Consider the following 14986-nt stretch of genomic DNA (forward strand, 5'->3'; position numbering starts at 1 on the left):
TGTGTTGGGAGACGTCAGAGATCGCGCCTGCCCAGCGTTCAGCTGCTGCCTGTGGAGGGTGCACGCGACACCTGCGTAGGAGTCCTGAGCCCAACAGCCGGTGTCTGCGCGTGCGCGGGCTCGAGGACGCTGGAAGGGACGGTCCTCCGCGTTAGGGTACTTGCAAGGTAGGTGGCCTTGTGCAAACTTCTTGCACAAAGCTTTGGATTCCTTCAAAACTGGCTGTAATCCACTCTACCCACTCCCCTCCGCAGTGTGTCGGCCCAAATTCAGCGCAATCTTACTATTTTCCAGGCATTTTCTCCCTGCCAAGCCTCTTTGCCTATATGCTGTTCCTCACCCAGCCCTACCCGGCTGTTTCCCATTTTCTCCTTTGTAAACACGGAGAGCACGGAGCGGGAGTCAGAAGACTTGTGATCAATATTGATTCCGCTGCTGTCTGACCTTAGGCAAGTCTCTAACTTCTCTGAATCGCAGGCTCATTCCTCATCTGTAAAAGAGGAGTGATGAGACTTACTCGACTGTTTCACGGGTTTGATGTGAGAGTTAGCTGTTTAGCAAGGTGATGCCAAAGAGCCTTTCAGTTCAGTTCAGTTCATTTGCTCAGTCGTGTCCAACTCTTTGCAACCCCATGAACTGCAGCACGTTAGGCCTCCCTGTCCATCACCAACTCCCAAACTCATGTCCATGGAGTCGGTAATGCCATCCAGCCATCTCATCCTCTGTCGTCCCCTTCTCCTCCTGCCCGCAATCCCTCCCAGCATCAGGGTCTTTTCCAATGAGTCAACTCTTTGTATCAGGTGGCCAAAGTATTGGAGTTTCAGCTTCAGCATCAGTCCTTCCAATGAACACCCAGGACTGATCTCCTTTAGGATGGACTGGTTGGATCTCCTTGCAGTCCAAGGAACTCTCAAGAGTCTTCTCCAGAACCACAGTTCAAAAGCATCAATTCTTCGGCGCTCAGCTTTCTTCATAGTCCAACTCTCACATCCATACATGACCATAGGAAAAACCATAGCCTTGACTAGACAGACCTTTGTTGGCAAAGTAATGTCTCTGCTTTTTAATATGCTCTCTAGGTTGGTCATAACTTTCCTTCCAAGGAGTAAGCGTCTTTTAATTTCATGGCTGCAATCACCATCTGCAGTGATTCTGGAGCTCAAAAAAATAATGTCTGACACAGTTTCCACTGTTTCCCCATCTATTTCCCATGAAATGATGGGACCGGATGCCATGATCTTAGTTTTCTGAATGTTGAGCTTTAAGCCAACTTTTTCGCTCTCCTCTTTCACTTTCATCAAGAGGCTTTTAGTTCCTCTTCACTTTCTACCATAAGGGTTGTGTCATCTGCATATCCAAGGTTATTGATATTTCTCCCGGCAATCTTGATTCCAGCTTGTGCTTCTTCCAGCCCAGCGTTTCTCATGATGTACTCTAAAGAGCCTTTAAATTAAAGCATTTCTTGGAGAGTGTGGTTATTATTTCAAGTCCTGTTTTATCTCTAGTAATAATTTTTGCCTTAAAGTCAAATCAATCTGGTAATTATATTTACCAGCTCTGTTTTGGTCCTTCTTTGCCTGGTTTAACTTTTTCATCCATTTACTTTCAGGCTTCCTGTGTCTGTATATTTTAGTCATGGTTCTTAAAACACAATGTGGCTGGAATTTTTAAAAAAGTCGTTTACAAATGTATGACTATATTTATATAAACCATCTTATTTGGTGCTTGCTAATGGTCACATTTCATGGTTTGTTTTTTTTTTCTCCTTTCTTGCCTTTTTAATTTATTTGTAAATTTTTATTTATTTATTTGGCTGTGCTGGGTCTTGGTTGCCACACGTGGGATCTTGGATCTTCCTTGAGGTATGCAGGATCTTTGGCTGTGGCATTCGAAGTCTTAGTTGCAGCATGTGGCCTCTAGTTCCCTGACCAGGATTCGAATCTGGCCCCCCTGCATTGGGAGCAAGGAATCTTAGCCACTGGACCACCAGGGGAGCTCCCTTTCTTGTCTTTTTTGTAATCGATCAAGGTTTCCTTTTTCCTCATATTTTTCCCCACCACTGTTTTGGAAATTACACATTTTATTTTTTTTCTCTCAGTGGTCCTCCAAAACATTTTAATATGTGTATTTATTTAACGAAGTCTAAAGTTAATGGACTTGGTAACACTGTGCCTGCTCTGCTCTTCCTGACATGTAGTATTATTGTCTTGAACGCTAAGCCACATGTTTACTATTAATATTTCCTTCAGATGTCAGATCTTCCTTATGGAAAAATTTCCTTCTTTCACAAAAAGGTTCTTCAGACACCTCTGTAGGGAATGTCTATTGGTGATCATCTCCACTGGCGTTCCTCTGAATATGCATTTCATCCTGACAGATACCTCACTAGACATCAGCTGACAGTATAATTTTATGCAAGAAAAAATGTTGCTGCCATATCAGTAAACAAAGGATGCTGCAGTTGTCAAGCCACCACATAACAGTGGCTCCCGAGGTGCCCCCTGAGGACACTCAGAATGAGAAAGCACAGGATACTGGCCCCAGGTAACTGAGATGCATATCAAAGGAATGACGTCAAGGAGCCCAGACTTTTGCATCTTTGCATACCTAGAAAATTGCTACATGCATCTACCTGAAATGTCTGGTTTTCTTTAATTAACAGTAACCTTTTGATGTTCTGATTAGCTGGTCTTTGTTGCAAAAACTCCTATATACCTTGGCTTCCCCCTTACTTACCTCTTTGGAGCTGTTTCCCAGAGCTTTCTGAGAGGCTGTGTCCCTGGCTTAAGTCCTCAGTTTTGTCCACCAAATAAAACATAATTTTCCACCTTTAGTCTGTGCATTTTTTTTCAGTTGACACGTCATTCCTTTTTAGGACAATATCTATCTAACTGCTTTTGGCATCTTAATGTTTGTCCTTAATCTTCTGCTGTTTTCATTCATCCATTCATTCCATAGCTTTTTTTTTTTTTTTAACTGGCTGCACTGGGTCTTTGTTGCTGCGCACAGGCTTTCTCTAGTTGCAGTGAGCAGAGCTACTCTCTTGTTGCAGCTCATGGACTCTAGGGCGCCAGCTTAGTAGTTGTGGTGCATGAGCTTAGTTGCTCTGGCAGCATGTGGGATGTTCCCAGACCAGGAATCAAACCGGCGTCCTCACATTGCATGATAGATTCTTAACCACTGGACCACCAGTGAAGCCCCCATTCCATAACTTTTATAAAGGACTTACTGAGAGCCAGCACTATTCTTGGTGCTGAAGATACATCAGTGAGTGAACAAAGTTCCATTATGTTGATAAACGTGGATTTCCTCTTATTAGTTCTGTTTGGAGATTGTTTGGCTCCCTGGATCTTGGGTTTGGTGTCCTTCCATTTTGGAAAACTCCCCACTATTGTTTCTTTGGATGTTACCTCTCTCTCATACTGTCTGCCTCAGAAACTCTGATGATATTTTTATTGGACCTTCTGACTCTGTCTTTGGTTTAACTTCTCCTGTTTTCTGCCTGTTTTTGCTGCATCCTTCACCTCTTATCTTCAAGGCTACTGATTCTTTCCTCTGGTGAATCTCTTCTATGAATTAACCTATCCACTGAATTTTTAACTTCAATCACTTTGTTTTTCATAGATAGAAGTTATATCTCTTTCCAGTTTTTTATTTGGCCATGGCATGCAGCATGTCATTCAAGATCTTTGTTCCTCAGGGATTGAAAACATGCCCCCTGAATTGGGAGCCCAGAGTCTTAAACGCTGGACCATCAGTGAAGGTATTAGTTGCTCAGTCATGTCCAAGCAACTCCATGCAGACTCTATGGACTGTATAGCCTGCCAGGCTCCTCTGTCCATGGAATTCTCTAGGCAAGAATACTGGATTGGGTTGCCATTCCCTTCTCCAGGGTATCTTCCTGACCCAGGGATGGACCCCAGGTCTCCCTCACTGCAGGCAGATACTTTATCATCTAAGCCACCAGCAAAGCCCCTGGACCACCAGCGAAATTCCCTATTTCTTTCCTATAAAATTCTACCCAACATCCCATTTTGCACAGTCACAATCTGACTCTAAAATCAAGAAGTTTCCACGTGCTCTTGTCTGAGTCTCCTCTTGCTGGGCTGTGTCCCCAGTTGTGGAACAAGGAGGATCCAGGGGACCAGTTTTCATATTGTGCTCAGAGGTCCTACCATAGTGTGGCACTGGTGATGGGAGCTTGGGATGTGATTTGTCAGACTAGCTCCATTCCATATACTAGATACGATTTCTTTTGAACAAAGCATTTGAAATAAAAGAGACTTTCAAATTGGTTAGGGGAGCTGTAAGCTCTCTTCAAGTTCAAATCTATGATTCTGAGTTTAGATCTCTGATATAATATTTTAGTCACCCAGAACCAGACATTCTGGAGTGTGAAGTCAAGTGGGCCTTAAGAAGCACTGCTGTTAATAAAGCTAGTGGATTCGATGAAAATTCCAGCAGAACTATTCAAATCCCTAAAGGAGGATGCCATCAAGGTTTTGCATTCACTATGTCAGCAAATCTGGAAGACCCAGCAGTGACCACAGGACTGGAAAAGGTCAGTCCTCATCCTAATTCCCAAAAGGGGTCATATCAAAGAATGTGCTAACCATTTGACAGTTGCACTCATCTCCCATGCTAGTAAGGTCATGCTTAAAATCTTGGGTGCTAGGCTTCATCATTATGCAAACCAAGAACTTCCAAATGTCCAAGCTGGTTTAGAAAAGGAAGAGGAACTAGAGGTCAAATTGCTAACATTCACTGGATTATAGAGAAAGCAAGGGAATTTCAGAAAAACATCTATCTCTGTTTCATTGACTACACTAAAGCCTTTGACTGTGTGGACCATGACAAACTGTAGAAAGCTCTTAGAGAGACGGGAATACCAGACCATCTCACCTGTCTCCTGAGAAACCTGTATGTAGGTCAAGAAGCAACAGTTAGAACCCTGTATGGAACAACTGATTGGTTCAAGATCGAGAAAGGAATATGAGAGGGTTGTCTGCTGTCATCCTGTTTGTTTAACCTATATGCTGAGCACATCATGAGAAATACCAGGCTGGATGAGCTATAAGCCAGAATCAAGATAGGCGCCTCTTCTTGGGCTCCAAAATCACTGTGGATGATGGCTGCAGCCATGAAATCAGCAGATGATTGCTTCTTGGCAGGAAAGTGATGACAAATCTAGGCAGTGTGTTGAAAAGCAGAGACATTAATTACTCTGCCAGACAAAGGTCCATATCGTCAGGGCTGTGGTCTTCCCAGTGGTCACATATGGTTATAAGAGCTGGACCGTAAAGAAGGCAGAATGCCAAAGAATTGATGCCTTTGAACTGTGATGCTGGAGAAGACCCCTGAAAGTCCCTTCAACAGCAAGGAAATCAAACCAGTCATCTGAAGGGAGATCAACCCTGAATATTCACTGGAAGGACTGATGCTGAAGCTGAAGCTCCAGTATTTTGGTCATCTGATGCACACAGATGACTCACTGGAAGAGTCCCTGATACTGAAAAGATTGAGGGCAGAAGGAGAAGAGGGCATCAGAGGATGAGATGGCTAGACAGCATTAGCGATGCAAGGAACATGAACTTGGGCAAACTCCAGGAGATGGTGAGGGACGAGGAGGCCTGGTGTGCTTCAGTCCATGGGGTTGCAAAGAGTTGGACACCACTGGGTGACTGAACAACAGTAATGTTTTATAAAACCTGTTGACCTCTGTTTCCTGACAGTTTTTTCAAGTTTTTGAAAATTTGTAGAATGCACTCAATAAATGTTTATGGAATTAATAATAAATGGATAGATAAATGGGTGGTCAGACTGGTGATAGGGTTCAGGACATGCTATCCCCAAATATGGCACCTTGGCAGATAGAATATTTTAAGCTTTGTTGTTGTTCAGTCACTAAGTCTGCAACCCCATGGACTGCAGCACTCCAGGCTCCTGTCCCTCACTGTCTTCTGGAGTTTGCTCAGATTCATGTCCATTGAGTCAATGATGCTATCTAACTATCTCATCCTCTGTTGCCCCCTTCTTCTTTTGCCTTCAATCTTTTCCAGCATCAGGTCTTTTCTAGTAGTCAGCTTTTCCCATCAGGAGGCCAAAGTATTGGAGCTTTAGCTTCAGCATCAGTCCTTCCAGTAAATATTCAGGGTTGATTTCTTTTAGGATTGACTGGCTTAATCTCCTTGCTGTCCAAGAGACGCTCAGGAATCTTCTCCAGCACCACAATTCGAAAGCATCAATTCTTTGATGCTCAGCCTTCTTTATGGTCCAACTCTAACATCTGTACATGACTGCTGGAAAAACCATAGCTTTGACTAGACGGACCTTTGTCAGCAAAGTGATGTCTCTGCTTTTTAATACGCTGTCTAGGTTTGTTGTAGTTTTCCTTCTAAGGAGCAAACGTCTTTTAATTTCAAGGGGATTTTAAGCTACAGGAGTTTTTGAGAAAACAGCAGAAGGAAAGTCCCTCTGACCTTTCCCCAACCCTCCTGCTCTTCTTCCCTGAAACAGGTCATGAGACACTTGCATGCAAGGTACCCTTGCTGTTTCAGGAGAAAAGAAGACATTTATCGCCAGAGATAGGGGATTTCTGATCAAGAAATCTGTATAAACAAACCCTTATCGGTTGTTAAACCTTTATCTTTGTAGTTACTTCTTTACTATTTACAACCCCAGGTTCCCAAACCTTTGTCTTGTTAATGCTTCACAAATTTCTTGTTTCTCTGTCTAAAAGCCTCCTACTCCAGCCACTTCTTTGGGTCTCCATTCTCTTGCATACATAAAACTTCGAAAAAGCTTATACACTTTTCTCCTGTTAATCTCTACCAGTTTAGGAAATTCTCTGGTGGTCCAGTGGTTAGGACTCTGAGCTTTGTTTGCCAAGAATGTGGGTTCGATTCCAGGTTGGGGAACTAAGATCCTGCAAGCCAAAAAAATTAATAATCTCTGTCAGTTTAATTTTCAGACCTATCCAGAGACCCGGGGAGGATTGAGAAAAACTTCCCTTCCTACATTGGTCATCCCTCCCTCTGAAAAATTAACACACATTTATCTAACTGAGATGTCACATTTATCTAACTGAGTCTCAGTGAAGTCTAGGGACCATCCAGTCTCTTACAGCACCAGTCACAGGCAACAGTTGGGATTAAAACAAAGACTCACTGGCTCCAGAGCTGGTTTGGAGATTCTGAGGATGGGCCTGATGCAAAAGAGGGATGGTATTTCCTGCTCTGGTCCAGTTTTGACAATAGGAAAAGACAGCAGTCCTCCCAGGGAAGTTTCTCTGGTTCCTAAATCTGGAAGGCTCAGTTTTGTCAAGACAAGAAATAGAAGATTTGTAGACAAGATAGGTGACTCTAGCTCTCACCAGCAGGGAACCAAAGGCAAGAGGAATTTGCTCCCTGTGGTTGAGTTTCTAGAATGTCAGATAACACTATAGACTAAAATATCGACTCTCAGGCTTCCCTGGTGGTCTTGTGGTTAAGAATCCTCCTGCCAATGCAGAGCACATGGGTTTGGTCTCTGGTTCAAGAAAATCCCACAAGCTGTGGGACATCTAAGCCTGTGTGCCGCAACTACAGAGCCTGCGCCCTAGAGTCGGTGCTCAGCAACAAAAGAAGCCACCGCAATGAGAAGCGTGCACACTGCAATGAAGAGTAGCCCCAGCTCCCTGCAACTAGATAAAGCCCATGGGCAGCAACGAAGACCCAGTGCAGTCAAAAATAAATAAGTTAAAAATATATAGTCTCTTTCCAAATCCCTATAGAAACTGGCTTTTTAAAAAGAATAGGTGCGAATTCCCTGGGTGGGGAGGGGGTGGGATCCAGTGGTTAAGACTCAGCACTTTCACTGCTGTGGGCCTGTGGTTCGACCCCTAGTTGGGGAACTAAGATCACACGAGCTGCAAGGTGCTCAAAAAAAAAAAAAAAAAAAAAAGTAGAAAGACCACAATAGTGAGAATGTTTGGCTAGAAAGCCCCATTACCTCAAGCATGACCCATTGGAGACTGAGCTCATGGCCTTGTTGATGCCGAAAACTCGGCCTCTGGGCACCAGGGCATACTCAAATCTAGGAGAGAGAGGTTTGGGTGAAATAGAAGAGGACAGCTTTATTGCCTTGCAGGCAAAGGGGGATACAGCAGACTCCTGCCCCATAAAACTATGTGTCCCCCTTCGACTGGCAAAGCAATAAACCTGTTCTTTTCTACTTCACCCAAAATTCTGTCTCTGAGATTCAGTTTGGCCCTGGTGCACAGGGGCCGAGTTTTAGGCATCATTGCCCTGAACCTGGCCTCCTTGCCTCCTCCTGGCCTCCTTGCCTCCAGCTGAGTGAGCTGGAGAATTTGCCATGTTGATATCCTCTTTTCTCTTTTTTTCCTGTATCCAGTCCATGAGTGAAACCTGCTACTCTGCCTTCAGAACAGACCCCAGAGCTTCCAGGTTGGGAGATGTAATCTCTGCGGTGTGGCCTTTCCACCCTGCTTGGCCTGGGACACTTCCTCACTGAGAGATGGAGAGCCCACGCAGCCTTGCCAAGCTCATCACTTGGTGTGGGAATATCTTACCCTCTTTCAGGCCAGTGTGTGCTCTTTTGTTCCATTTAAACATGCCTGTCACGTGGCACCCAGCCAACTCCACTGCTCTATCTGTCCTTCAAGAGGGGATAAGGTGCTTGCACTGTGACATGAGAGGGCTCAGCAAGCAAACTGCCCATCAGCTGCCGGGAGAGACCTGCTGGTCCCAGGGGACCCACACCACTTGTTGTTCAGTCACTCAGTCGTGTCCGACTCTTTGTGACCCTATGGACTGCAGCATGTCAGGCTCCTCTGTCCTCCACTATCTCCTGAAGTTTGCTCAAATTCATGTTCATTGAGTCGGTGATGCCATCCAACCATCTTGTCCTCTGTCATCCCCTTCTCCTCCAGCCTTTCCCAGCATCAAGGTCTTTTCCAATGAGCCATCTCTTCACATCAGGTGACCAAAGTATTGGAGCTTCAGCTTCAGCATCAGCATCAGTCCTTCCAATGAATGTTCAGGACTGATTTCTTTAAGGATTGACAGTGAACTAAAATGGACTGGAATGGGTGAATTTAACTCAGATGACCATTATATCTACTACTGTGGGCAGGAATCCCTCAGAAGAAATGGAGTAGCCATCATGGTCAACAAAAGAGTCCAAAATGCAGTACTTGGATGCAATCTCAAAAATGACAGAATGATCTCTGTTCGTTTCCAAGGCAAACCATTCAATATCACAGTAATCCAAGTCTATGCCCCAACCAGTAATGCTGAAGAAGCTGAAGTTGAACGGTTCTATGAAGACCTACAAGACCTTTTAGAACTAACACCGAAAAAAAGATGTCCTTTTCATTATAGGGGACTGGAATGCAAAAGTAGGAAGTCAAGAAACACTTGGAGTAACAGGCAAATTTGGCCTTGGAATACGGAATGAAGCAGGGCAAAGACTAATAGAGTTTTGCCAAGAAAATGGACTGGTCATAGCAAACACCCTCTTCCAACAACACAAGAGAAGACTCTACACATGGACATCATCAGATGGTCAACACTGAAATCAGATTGATTATATTCTTTGCAGCCAAAGATGGAGAAGCTCTATATAGTCAACAAAAACAAGACCAGGAGCTGATTGTGGCTCAGATCATGAACTCCTTATTGCCAAATTCAGACTGAAATTGAAGAAAGTAGGGAAAACCACTAGACCATTCAGGTATGACCTAAATCAAATCCCTTATGATTATACAGTGGAAGTGAAAAATAGATTTAAGGGACTAGATCTGATAGATAGAGTGCCTGATGAACTATGGACTGAGGTTCGTGACATTGTACAGGAGACAGGGATCAAGACCATCCCCATGGAAAAGAAATGCAAAAAAGCAAAATGGCTGTCTGGGGAGGCCTTACAAATGGCTGTGAAAAGAAGAGAAGTGAAAAGCAAAGGAGCAAAGGAAAGATATAAGCATCTGAATGCAGAGTTCCAAAGAATAGCAAGAAGAGATAAGAAAGCCTTCCTCAGCGATCAATGCAAAGAAATAGAGGAAAACAACAGAATGGGAAAGACTAGAGATCTCTTCAAGAAAATCAGAGATACCAAGGGGACATTTTATGCAAAGATGGGCTCGATAAAGGACAGAAATGGTAAGGACCTAACAGAAGCAGAAGATATTAAGAAGAGGTGGCAGGAATACACAGAAGAACTGTACAAAAAAGATCTTCATGACCCAGATAATCATGATGGTGTGATCACTGACCTAGAGCCAGACATCCTGGAATGTGAAGTCAAGTGGGCCTTAGAAAGCATCACTATGAACAAAGCTAGTGGAGGTGATGGAATTCCAGTTGAGCTATTTCAAATCCTGAAAGATGATGCTGTGAAAGTGCTGCATTCAATATGCCAGCGAATCTGGAAAACTCAGCAGTGGCCACAGGACTGGAAAAGGTCACTTTTCATTCCAATCTCAAAGAAAGGCAATGCCAAAGAATGTTCAGACTACCGCACAATTGCACTCATTTCACACGCTAGTAAAGTAATGCTCAAAATTCTCCAAGCCAGGCTTCAGCAATATGTGAACTGTGAGCTTCCTGATGTTCAAGCTGGTTTTAGAAAAGGCAGAGGAAGCAGAGATCAAATTGCCAACATCCGCTGGATCATGGAAAAAGCAAGAGAGTGCCAGAAAAACATCTATTTCTGCTTTATTGACTATGCCAAAGCCTTTGACTGTGTGGATCACAATAAACTATCGAAAATTCTGAAAGAGATGGGAATACCAGAACACCTGACCTGCCTCTTGAGAAATCTGTATGCAGGTCAGGAAGCAACAGTTAGAACTGGACATGGAACAACAGACTGGTTCCAAATAGGAAAAGGAGTATGTCAAGGCTGTATATTATCACCCTGCTTATTTAACTTACATGCAGAGTACATCATGAGAAACACTGGACTGGAAGAAACACAAGCTGGAATCAAGATTGCCGGGAGAAATATCAATAACCTCAGATATGCAGATGACACCACCCTTATGGCAGAAAGTGAAGAGGAACTCAAAAGCCTCTTGGTGAAAGTGAAAGTGGAGCGTGAAAAAGTTAGCTTAAAGCTCAACATTCAGAAAACGAAGATCATGGCATCCGGTCCCATCACTTCATGGAAAATAGATGGGGAAACAGTGTCAGACTTTATTTTTTGGGGCTCTAAAATCACTGCAGATGGTGATTGCAGCCATGAAATTAAAAGACGCTTACTCCTTGGAAGGAAAGTTATGACCAACCTAGATAGCATATTCAAAAGCAGAGACATTACTTTGCCAACAAAGGTCCGTCTAGTCAAGGCTATGGTTTTTCCTATGGTCATGTATGGATGTGAGAGTTGGACTGTGAAGAAGGCTGAGCGCCAAAGAATTGATGCTTTTGAACTGTGGTGTTGGAGAAGACTCTTGAGAGTCCCTTGGACTGCAAGGAGATCCAACCAGTCCATTCTGAAGGAGATCAGCCCTGGGATTTCTTTGGAAGGAATGATGCTAAAGCTGAAACTCCAGTACTTTGGCCACCTCATGCGAAGAGTTGACTCATTGGAAAAGACTCTGATGCTGGGAGGGATTGGGGGCAGGAGGAGAAGGGGACGACAGAGGATGAGATGGCTGGATGGCATCACTGACTCGATGGACTTGAGTCTGAGTGAACTCCGGGAGTTGGTGATGGACAGGGAGGCCTGGCGTGCTGTGATTCATGGGGTTGCCAAGAGTCGGACATGACTGAGTGACTGAACTGACAGAACTGAACTGATTTCTTTTAGGATTGACTTGGACTCAAGTGACTCTTGAGTCTTCTCCAGCACTGCAGTTCGAAAGCATCAGTTCTTTGGTGCTCAGTCTTCTTCATGGTCCAACTTTCACATTCATACATGACTACTGGAAAAACCGTAGCTTTGACTATACAGACCTTTATTGGCAAAGAGATGACCACTACTGATGCTGATCATGTAGCTTCTTCTTGGCATGAGTCCAGCCACTGTCCATCAGTTATTGAGTGCCTGGTGTTTTCCTTGGTGCCTCCAATACCCAGTTGCCGTGGGCATGAAACCATTCACCTCAGATTGGGACTTGAACCCAGCCAAAACCCAGTCTTCCAACTTAGATCACACACCTAGTTTAAGGATTTAATGAAGCTCAGGTTCTTTGTCTCAGCACAGAAGGAATTCAGCAAGAGGCAAAGTGATAGGCAAGAAGCAGATTTATTAACATAGGATGCTTGTAAGAGGTGCAGGTGGGCAGGTGAGGGAATTCTGCCCCAGGATTAAATAGATTACAATTTTATTGTCAAAGGAAAAGGGGAAGGGAAAAGACGACCTTCTTCCAGAAAATGTGAGGCTTACATCATGAGCTTCTCCTTCCTATCAGTCAGGAGAGTGTCTGACCTGAGGCCAAACTAGGGATTGTTCTTTTTGTTCAGTTGTTGTGTCTGACTCTTTTTTACTCCATTGACTGCAGCAGGCCAGACTTCCCTGGCCTTCACTATTTCCTGGAGTTTGTTCAAATTCAGACTCAAGTCCATTGAGTCTGTGATGCTAACTAACCATCTCATCCTCTGTCATCCCCTTCTCCTCCTGCCTTCAATCTTTCCCAGTATCAGTCTTTTCCAATGAGTCAGGTCTTTGCATCAGGTGGCCAAAATATTGGAGCTTCAGCATCAGTCCTTATGAATATTCAGGGTTTATTTCCTTCAGGACTGACTGGTTTGATCTTCTTGGTGTCCAAGGGACTCTCAAGAGTCTTCTTAACCACAGTTTGAAAGCATCAAATCCTAGGCACTCAGCCTTCTTTATGGTCCAACTCTCACTTCTGTACATGACTATTGGAAAAATCATAGCTTTGACTATACAGACCTTTGGTGGCAAAGTGATATCTCTGCTTTTTAATAAGCTGTCTAGGTTTGTCATAGCTTTTCTTCCAAGGAGCAAGCATCTTTTAATTTCATGGCTGCAGTGATTTTGGAGCCCAAGAAAATAAAATCTGCCACTGTTTCCATTTTCCCCCCATCTATTAGCCATGAAGTGATGAGACTGGATGCCATGATCTTAGGTTTTTGAGTGTTCAGTTTTAAACCAGCTTTTTCACTCTCCTCTCACTCTCCTCTTTCACCTTCATCAAGAGACTCTTTAGTTCCTCTTCACTTTCTGCCATTAGGGTAGTATCATCTGCATATCTGAGGTTATTGATATTTCTCCTGGTAGTCTTGATTCCAGCTTGTGCTTCATTCAGCCAGGCATTTTGCATATAAGTTAAATAAGCAGAGTGACAATACAGAGCCTTGATGTACTCCTTTTCCAATTTCGAACCAGTCCATTGTTCCATGTCTGGTTCTGGCTATTGCTTCTTGACCTGCATACAGGTTTTGCAGGAGTCAGATGGCTTGATATTCCCATCTCTTGAAGAATTTTCTACAGTTTGTTGTGATCCACACAAAGGCTTTAGCGTAGTCAACAAAGCAGATGTTTTGCTGAAATTCTCTTGCTTTTTCTGTGATCCAATGGATGTTGGCAATTTGATCTCTGGTTCCTCTGCCTTTTCTAAATCCATTTTGAACATCTGGAAGTTTTCAGTTCACATACTGTTGAAGCCTAGCTTGAAGGATTTTGAGCACTTGCTAGCATGTGAGATGAGTGCAATTGTGCGGTAGTTGGAGCATTCTTGAGCATTGCCCTTCTTTGGGATTGGAATGAAAACTGACCTTTTGCAGTCCTGTGGCCATTGCTAAGTTTTCCAAATTTGCTGGCATATTGAGTGCAGCACTTCACAGCATCATCTTTTAGGATTTTAAATAGCTCAGCTGGAATTCCATCACTTCTAATAGCTTTGTTCATAGTGATGCTTCATAAGGCCCACTTGACTTCATACTCTAGGATGTCTGGCTCTAGGCGAGTGACCACACCATCATGGTTATCCAGGTCATTAAGACTTTTTTTGTACAGTTCTGTATATTCTTGCCATCTCTTGATCTCTTAGGATTATTATATCAAAAGAAAAGAGGTGATATTTTTCTTTCACCTAATGGCCTTGGGGCTTCCCAGGTGATGCTAGTGGTAAAGAACCTGCCTGCCAATGCAGGAGAAATAAAAGACGTGGGTTCAATCCCTGGGTCAGGGAAGATCCCTGGAGGAGGGCACAGGAACCCACTCCAGTATTCTTGCCTGGAGAATCCCATGGACAGAGGAGCCTGGTGGGTTACAGTTCACGGGGTCGCAAAGAGTCAGACACAACTGAAGCGACTTACCACACACACACACACAATGGCCTGGGGCATATCTCGTGCCTTTATTTATGACTTTATAGTTTAGCAAGGCTGTAATTCCACTACCTTCCAGTAGCTTTCTTGAGTGATCATTAACTTACAGTGGTCTCCCAAGGTTTCCTAGGTTTCCCTATCTACAGTGCCCTACTAGAACTTCTACCGCTACCTGTTGTTATGCTGTCATGTCCGACTATTTTGTGATCCTATGGACTGTAGCTCACCAGGCTCCTCTGTCCATGAGATTTCCCAGGCAAAAATACTGGAGTGGGTTGCCATTTCCCTCTCTAAGGGATCTTTCCGACCTATTCCTGACCTGTTCTATCCCTATCAGGCAGAAGTACCTGAAGAACTCCCTTAGATTGATATAGCTGGTGCCTGGTGCTCTGCTTGGCCTGACCACTTCTCACCACCCGCACCTGTCTGTCCAACACTGTCCTTCTAGACCATAAATCAGACCATGTCCAACTCTGCCCAAAGCTCTCCAGCAGCTCCTGTCTCATTCAAAGTTCTTGAAATGACCTTGTGACACTGTGCCATCTGGGCTGTGCTGCCTCCCTGACCTCATTCCTTCTTCCTGTCCTCATTTGCAGCCATGGTGGCCTCCTGATACATTCAAGGAGCACATACACTGCCAGCCTCCCACGTGCCAGGAACTGGTATAAACAAGAGACCTGGGGACC

Source organism: Bubalus kerabau, chromosome 5 (genome assembly GCF_029407905.1).
Source record: "Bubalus kerabau isolate K-KA32 ecotype Philippines breed swamp buffalo chromosome 5, PCC_UOA_SB_1v2, whole genome shotgun sequence".
NCBI classification, from domain to species: Eukaryota; Metazoa; Chordata; class Mammalia; order Artiodactyla; family Bovidae; genus Bubalus; species Bubalus kerabau.